Here is a 7805-nt window from a genome sequence, read left to right on the forward strand (position 1 = left end):
TGGGTATGAATTTTTGGAGAAATATCCCCATTCAAAATAGAAGGACACATTTTTTAACATTATGTTGGTACTGGGTTTTGAACTACTGGCCTTGAGCTCTATCTGAGCATTAATTCTCAATGTTTGGACGATACCACCTGAGTCACACCTTCACTTCTTCCTTTTACTACAAGTGGAGAAAGGAATCTTTTAGGTTTATTCATTTGGAATAGCTTGGAATTGCAATTGTCAAATTTGAACCTACCTAGTAGCTAGGTGGAAGCCACTGGTGCTCTACTAAAACTCACTTCTTTTAAAAATAAATAATCAGAAAAAGGAGAAAAAAATATTTGTTCAATGATTTATATGTTGTCTGATAAACCAAATCACTTGCTACTGGAAGATAGAAAGTGAGAAGTTAGAGATGAATACGGAGGGCAAAGACAAAAGAAATGAAGAAGGGAAGAGTGAGTAAATGAGGGCAGGAGAAGGGACGATAGGAGAGGAGGGGTGAGCTGAATTGTTTATAAGGTATTATTGTACAATCAGTGCCTTTGCATTTATATAGCCAACGCTTTATATTTTTGGTAGTAGTGAGTTGAGATATAAAATACCAATTTACAGCTAAAAACCTGTTAGTGTGCTTCCTTCTGCACCAAGGGTGCAACAGTTAGGTTACTGTTACAGAGAAGGAAAGAGTAATCAGTTTAAGTGATTCTGAGAAACAATAATTGACATGCCAGGAATGCTCCCTTGTATGGTGAAGTCAAGCATCACTATTGTTCCCTGATCTAGTATTCCTCTCAACAAGAATAGCAAAAACAAGCGGAAGGAAATTTCTGAGTAATAATCATCTTTCTGTTTACCCTCTTCCCTTGGCCTCTCAAACAATAAAGCCAAAGGAGACTTAACCTGAGATAGTGGGGTAAATGGGAGAAAATTGGTCACTCTAGCTTAATGTGAAAGTTTTAAAATAATTGGGGCAGCGTTTCAAATACTGAAATAAAACGTTTGTAATTATTAATAAAAAGTAACTCTGAATTTATTGAAAAGTTAGAAGACTAAAGTTCTCACTCCATGGTGGAATCTGCATAATTAAACTGACTCCTGCTACTATCATCAGAAAATGAAGACCGCTCCTAAACTTCCAATACTAGGTAAATTACCCTCGATATTCACTTAAAATGTGTGAATATGATGCAGAAGACATTACTCATGTAACTGTAACCCCTCTGTACACGATTTTTCCTATAAAATGTATAAAAATTAGAAAAGTGGAATGATTGACAATGATCCAGATGTATTGTACATTGAAATGCACATACACATTATTCAACACTGAAAAAATGAAGTGAAACCCCTTTGCATGACTTGCTAAAGATTAAATTTTTTTGAAGTTTTAATACTAAATGACCAGAGCATAAACCTTTAGAGATAAATAAGAGGATAGCATTGACATATTGTTGAGGCTTGTGCTCCTTTCAATACACAAAAAATTAATGTGTCAAGTTTGCTGCAAATGTAAATTGTAATTTGCCAATTCTTTTTGCAAATTGCCCAAATTATAGAGAACCAAATTCCACTATCCCTTCAGTCTCACCAAAAATTCGTATAGACCTTTAGGTTTCTCGGTTGTTTCTAAATATCTAAATGTAATGCACGGGAACCAACACTAAATTCTTTTAAAATCATCTCACTCGGACATAGGTATGGATAGATAATTGATGTGTGCAGAATCAGAAATATTCAGAAGGCTGTAAATGAATGCTTAATAATTTTCTCTCTTCTGGGTCATAGAATACAGGCTGTCCTTGTTAGGAAAATTTAGGAGAATGGAAAAGGAATAGGACGGACTACATCATCAATAGGCGAGGACTGTTTATTGTCGAAAAGCAGGTTTGGAGGTTGTGTGAGGGAGCTGAAACAGGATCTGAGTTTTTATAGGAGGACTGAGCAAGGAGGTAGAGGTTAATGAAAAGCCCCTAGGTCAAGGAAAGCGGGGACCTTTCAGTTGGGCCCACAATGGGATGTTTACAACTGGGATTATATAGATTGCCCTGCCTGCACTTACAAGGAGTTCACACATACGTGGGATTCTGCCTGTATTGTGTATGAGCCTGGGACAGCAGGGTTGGGGTTAATCCTTCATATTCCATCTTTAGATACATGAAATGATAGGGCCAAGTGGGGAGAAGCAAGTTCTTCTTATAGGGTCTTTGGATACATAAACAGAATTGGGCTGAGAGAGGAGAATCATGCAGGTATGAGAACAAAGCAGATTCCATCATTTTGAACCCTGGAGTATAAAAGGTGGAGGGGCATCGTGGTCTTTTCTGGTTACTTCCAGCTGTCATGAGTGTGTCCAGGAGTCACTGGGGCTGGTGTCTTCAGGACCAGGTCTGTGCTCGGTCCAGAAGAGTGTAAGCAAAGCCTCTGGGTGCCTGCAGTAATAGGATGTCCTTGACTTGGTCCCAGGTTTGAGTGAGGGCTGTTATCCTGTTAGACAGAAACTTGAAAATGCTGAGATCAGGCAAAAGGCTGACAAGGTGGCAGGACTAGTTGATAAGAGTGACATCAGAAAACACAACCAGGGAATAATCCAGAAAAGTTCCATTTGGATCATGAGCCTATAACCAGTCAGAAACTAGGGCTGGATTGGAGTAGTTAAGGGCCTGGTGAGAGACCTTGATCATTTCCTATAAATAGCAGGTAACAAAGGCAAGAATGTAAATTCCTGTGCATTTAGAAGTTAGACAGATATGGAAATTAGATGGACAAGCTTCTGAACTTGTTTCTATTGGCCTCTTGGATCTGGTTAATTTTGAAAGGGCAGTCACAAAGTGGCTGATGTAACATCTTTTCCTCTTATTCTTTTCCACCTTGTCCTTGGATCTAGGTGCTTGTGGCTGGGATATGGGCTTTGAACTCAAGGCCTGAGCATTTTCCCTGAGCAATTCTGCTCGAGGCTAGCATTCTACCACTTTGAGTCACAGGGCCACATTTAGCATTTGGCTGGTTAATTTTTGAGCCAGCTTCCACCCTGGCTCTTTGATGGTTAGTTGGGTGATAGAGTCTCAGGGATTTGTCTGCCTGGGCTGGCTTTGAACTGCAATCTTTGCCACAAAAACCCTTTTTCATTTCCAATTAATGCAACAAGGAGATCAGTGAGAACAAGTAGAGTTTATGTGCACCCTACCAAGAATTAATCAACAAATACTTGCCAGAACTCTGCAATGACAAAATTCAATAGATGGGATGAGAGTTTGAGCATACCTTGTATGCCTGGAACTAAATAACTGATAACTGATAACTAAATTGTATGAGAGGCTCTCCTGGACTATACATGTTTCAATAGTATAACAACATAGCTGGCTTTTTCATATCAGGATGAGTAAGGTTTAAAGAGAGTGTCCACAAGAGTCTTAGTGTTTGTAAATCTAAATCAGTCTTTTACCAAGAATCAGCTGTGTGTGATGGAGTCAGGCAGGAGTCCAGTGTACCATGGTGGAGGTAGGATGGTCCAGGCAGGATCTGGGCAAGATTGCCTCCCTCGGATGAATTGTCAAAACTCCTGGTTAGTTACTTACAAAATTATACACAGACGTTAAAGAAACGACTTTAGATGGACATAGAGAATGACATGCTAGTTTTAATGTTAAATCACAGCCAACAATTACTTACCAACTTTACTCACAAGCTGTCTTTTAAGGCATACTCATACCATCTCTTATACTCGAACTTTCTGGGGACAGAAACAGATATGTGCAACAAACATTTTAAGACAATTCTTACCTCCTTACTGGTTTGTTTTTCATCACAGCTGGCTAGGAGCTGAGCTGGGTCTCATTCCTTTTACTACTATCCTTGAAAAAAAGGTTTTCTTTTAACAAACAGCACATTTGATAGGAAATATCACTATCAAGACATAGAAGAAGATAACTTGTTACACACTTTTTATAATGAGATTATGTTGAACATGTTTTCACACACACACATTTAAACTAAAGTTCTAAGATGCACTTGGGTTTTTAAAAAATGAAAATCGGCAGTATATTTTTTTGGAATTCCAGTGACAAAGTGATATTTTTCCCAATATGATAAAACCACGTGGTCAATGTAAGAATAGTAGGCAATACCAAACAAAATGCAAGGCAAATTTTGACAAACAGAATTTCAACCCTTAAACCAACATTGATAACAAGAGCAGAAAACCTTTAAATCAATTTTGGGGATGAGGTGGATTAGTATATGAATTAAATATTTTAACCCTTAGAAGAGTGAAGAGGAGAGGGGAGTAAGGTTGGTGGAAGAATGGGGGATGTAGAAAAACCCATCATGTGGTCTTAGTACCCCCAGATAGAGTGTCTTGTACATCTCATTGCTACAATGGGTCAACCTGTACTTTTTCCTTGTATCTTAAATGAAGAAATGCTGGCTTCATTTATGTTGATTCTACTTGTGTAGACACACCTAAAATCACTCGCCAAGTCCAAAAGCACACAAATGAAATGCATCTTTTGTCCGTTGGTATAATTGTATTCTACACATTTATTGACAGGTTACAAATTATTCTCAAATTTTAATACATTACAAATACTTTTTCTTATTTTCGTGGCCAGGAAATGCAAGACCTCAGTCAGCAATACTCACTTTAGACTTATCACATGGGTTGGTTAAATGTTGACCTGAGCTTCAGTCTTCTGTGGACTCACTCATTACTTATGAATTGATGCTAGCTGTTGGAAAAGAGCTCAAGGAAAGATGCCGTATAACTTTATTCTTTACCAGGGTATTCTCCTGCTTTTTTGGTTGTTGAGAGTGTCTACAAGAGCAAACATTCTATGGGGAGCAAGGAGACACCATATGACCTATACTTACTGAGATTTCTGGGTGATTTGCTATCACTTGTACTGTATTTGCAAGTCGAATCTGTCAAAACCTACCAGTTATAAGAGATAAGAGAAGTGCTAAAATAAGTCTTAGAGACAAATATATCTTCAACATATTTGGTTCCAAGCATTCCGTCTAGGGCATATTCAACAAGTAGTGAAACTTGTGTTGGCTGTATCTATGCGTCTTTCTCCATGTGTGCATGTATACATGTGTATATATATATGTGTGTATTTGTATGTAGAGCAATATACATGTGTACATATATAAGGGCATATACACACATATATTCATATATAAATAAATATATATGTGCATATATTTATATATATATATATATATATATATATATCAGGTGTTCAGTGATTTAATCTAGACTTCCCAGCACATTGTCATTCTCACAAAGTGTACATGATAAACTGCTCTGAGGATCTGTGCTCACTTCCCCCACTTCCTTGTTTTTCATCCCTGTGAACAACTTTAGCCTACTTTCCATAGGATAGCTTTGTTTTTGTTACTTACTGATATTAAAAGAAAAAGGTTGCTTGTAAAAGGAAAAGATCTTTTAGGACGCAGGTTTAAAGTATTTTATCCATCCCAATGGTTCCTATGAGGAAAATTTGTAATAGTACTAAAAGTGAAAAGGAATTCCTAGATCTGTTGTTTTGCCATTTAGAATGGCAAAGAATAATATCACGTCACTCTTATAACTCTTAAAGAATGCAAGGGTAACTGATCGTCCCTATCATGTTCCCAAAATCCCTGTGGTTCCTGAAGGACAATAGTAGCTCAGCAGAAATTCTAAGTAGCAGACATGGAGCATGAAAGAGAAAGAGAGGAAATAGAGAATGAAGGAGAAATATCATAATACTGAAAGTGCATAACAGATAAACAAGAGCTGTATGAGAATATTCATACTGCTATCTTTAGACTCTACATGTACATTTGAAGGTATTTGATGTATGATAACCCATCAACACCACATTCCTCAGCACCACATAAGCAGAAAATGATGGAAGTGGTGCTGTGGCTCAAGTGGTAGCAATAGCCTTGAGATGAAGAGCTGAGGAGCAGTACACAGGACCCAGAGTTCAAGCCCCACAACCAACAGACACAAAACCAAAACACTAAACACAAAACCGTCTCTCAATTTTGTGGCCTCAACTCTGTAAAACCACTGTTTCAGCCTAGGGCTAAGATTTATGTGTGGACATTTATCAACACGCCTGATTCAAACTCTACTTGAGAATATTTTAGTCAATATTTTGTTCTTAATTTTGCTCTTTGTAAATTCACATGCACCTATAAAAATGGTGTGGCCATCCCAGTAACATTCTCAAAGTACCTCGTAATGATGCCTTATAAAAAGTTGTATTATATTACAACAAGGAAAACAACGCTGCAAATAAAGAAAACCAATAATTAAATATTAATGATTAATAAAATAAAAACCAAATACCATTGTTTCCAGTATTTGAAGTGTACTACATATTAGATTTTACTATTTTCTCATATTCCTGTACATTTAAAACTGGCTAAGATTATGATGTTCAACAAGAGTTTTATAGGCTATGAGTAGTCTTTAAATTTACCCTCTAAGATTACTATTTATGTCTCATCTTATCATCTGTATATGGTTTATATAATCATTTTTGTTCCTCGCTGACATATAAAGTAAGGAAGCCCTAAAGTTTTTACAGAAACTGTGTAGTTAACAAAGTCTTAACTCTTCACTGTTTCTTCATACAAAGACTTTGCAACTTCTCATTAGTAAAGTTTCTATAAACTCTGAAATGTACATACTTAGTTGTATATGTCTGCTACCATAAATCTTAAATACTTTATAGAAAAGTTATATGACCTACCAAACAATCTTAATTTTGGCATATAAGCAAATTCCCAAAATTAAACATATTTAAAACATTAAAACTTAAAAAAAAACATAACACTTGCTGCAGTGTTCATTATGATAGGTGCCTTGTATAGAATAATTGAATTTCTCCTCCTACACATCTGTTGAACAACAAATACCTGGAATTATTTTGTTTTAACATATCTTGAATTTAGTCTTAAATGTGTGCTTATGTAAGAAATACATGGTTCTAAAATTTCACGACAAATCTTTTGAACTTACTTTTTGTTGAATTGTCTAGTTTAAGAAAATCAATTCCACTTTATATATAAAAAATGTTCTGTGCTCAATTCAACAGCACATACACTAAAATTGGAACAATACAGAGAAGATTAGCATGGTCCCTCTACAAGTGTGACACGCAAATTTGTGAAGCGCTCCACATTTTTACAATAACAGATGCTGGAGGGGATGTGGCAAGAAGGGAACCCTACTTCCTTTTTGGTGGGAGTGTAAACTTGTTCAACCACTTGGAAAGCAGTATGGAGGTTCCTTAAAAGATTCCTCATAGAGCTCACAAATGACCAAGCAATCCCACTTTTGGGTATTCACCTAAATAATCAGCAACAAGACCATATTAAAATTACCAATACAATTATGTTTATTGCAGCATTATTTCCCATAGCTAAGATATGGAACCAACCAGGATGCCCCTCAGTAGATGAATGGATCAAGAAAACGTTGTGAGTTTGTGTGTGTGTGTGTGTGTGTTTGTGGGTGTGTGTGTATGGGAATTCTATCGTCCATCGGAAAGAATGGCATCACCCAATTTGTTACGGAATGGAAAGAGTAGGAAAAATTATATTAACTAAAATAATCCAAGTCCAAAGAAACATCAGTCACGTGGTATCCCTTATTGAAAATAAGTAATATATGTCGTGGATAAGCAGAAAAGGTCAAAAGCTATGTGCATGTGAATAGATAAGGTGATGTTAAGCTTAATGAACCCCAAGATAGGGACACAAGTGGTTTTTTTTTTTCTTGCTGTTGTTTCTAAAGTATTTATAATGTACGATGTGATTTT

At 36.5% G+C, this 7805-nt stretch overlaps 1 non-coding gene across 1 annotated transcript; it reads left to right on the forward strand.

Moving 5' to 3' along the window:
• The first annotated feature begins 7063 nt into the window (after positions 1 to 7063).
• Positions 7064 to 7170, forward strand: LOC122126405. Its single transcript, XR_006150920.1, has one exon. It is a non-coding gene; the product is annotated as a U6 spliceosomal RNA (small nuclear RNA).
• Positions 7171 to 7805: the final 635 nt, after the last annotated feature.

This window comes from Dipodomys spectabilis, unplaced genomic scaffold, assembly GCF_019054845.1.
Source record: "Dipodomys spectabilis isolate Male_0828 unplaced genomic scaffold, ASM1905484v1 ptg000276l, whole genome shotgun sequence".
Classification (NCBI taxonomy): Eukaryota; Metazoa; Chordata; class Mammalia; order Rodentia; family Heteromyidae; genus Dipodomys; species Dipodomys spectabilis.